Source organism: Mastomys coucha, unplaced genomic scaffold, assembly GCF_008632895.1.
Source record: "Mastomys coucha isolate ucsf_1 unplaced genomic scaffold, UCSF_Mcou_1 pScaffold13, whole genome shotgun sequence".
Taxonomy (NCBI): domain Eukaryota; kingdom Metazoa; phylum Chordata; class Mammalia; order Rodentia; family Muridae; genus Mastomys; species Mastomys coucha.
In genome coordinates, this window is record NW_022196895.1 from 17,475,585 (window position 1) to 17,476,217 (window position 633).

At 44.4% G+C, this 633-nt stretch overlaps 1 protein-coding gene across 1 annotated transcript in view; it reads left to right on the forward strand.

Annotated features, from left to right (window-relative positions):
- The window catches only part of Mep1b (meprin A subunit beta), a 22,848-nt gene that overhangs the window by 11,784 nt on the left and 10,431 nt on the right, over positions 1-633 (forward strand). The window lies entirely within an intron of this gene.

Below are 633 nucleotides of genomic sequence, written 5' to 3' on the forward strand. Positions count from 1 at the left end.
GAAGGAACCTCTTGGAAGGACTGTGGTTGGAGGGGCTGGACAGGAAGGAACCTCTTGGAAGGACTGTGGTTGGAGGGGCTGCTTGGCCTTTTCTGTTGCTTCTCAGCCTGTGAGAGTCTAGTGAGCATTGCTGGGCTGTGAGTCCCTCTGTCCTAGACCCATAGCTGGATACGATTGTGAGTGCGAGGTCCTACAGTGAAGACGGGAAGCTCCATCCTAGGTGCACTCACTTTCATCTCTTCTTGGAAGCTAATTTCTGTAATAAGAGAAAGGATGCCTCACTAGGTCTCGTTCATGAACTCCCTGACTCCTGAATGGTGTTTTAATGCCCAGTACAATGCCATGCTTTGTTTGGTTCTTTTTGTTTTTGTTTTTGTTTATTTGTTTTTGTTTTTGTAGCTGATTACTTGAGACTGGATACTTAATTTCTTTAAGTATCACTTTCTCATGGGTCTGAACACTGATGCTTGGAAGTTGATAAGTTATTTCTCCATCCGTGAAACAGCCAATTCAAGCCAGATTAAAATATATAAAGTTGGGTTTATTGCCATGAATAGGGAGAAAGAGGAGGGGGAAAAGAGAAGAGAAAGAGAACATGTGGGGGTGGGGAGAGAGAGAAGAGAAAGAGGGAGA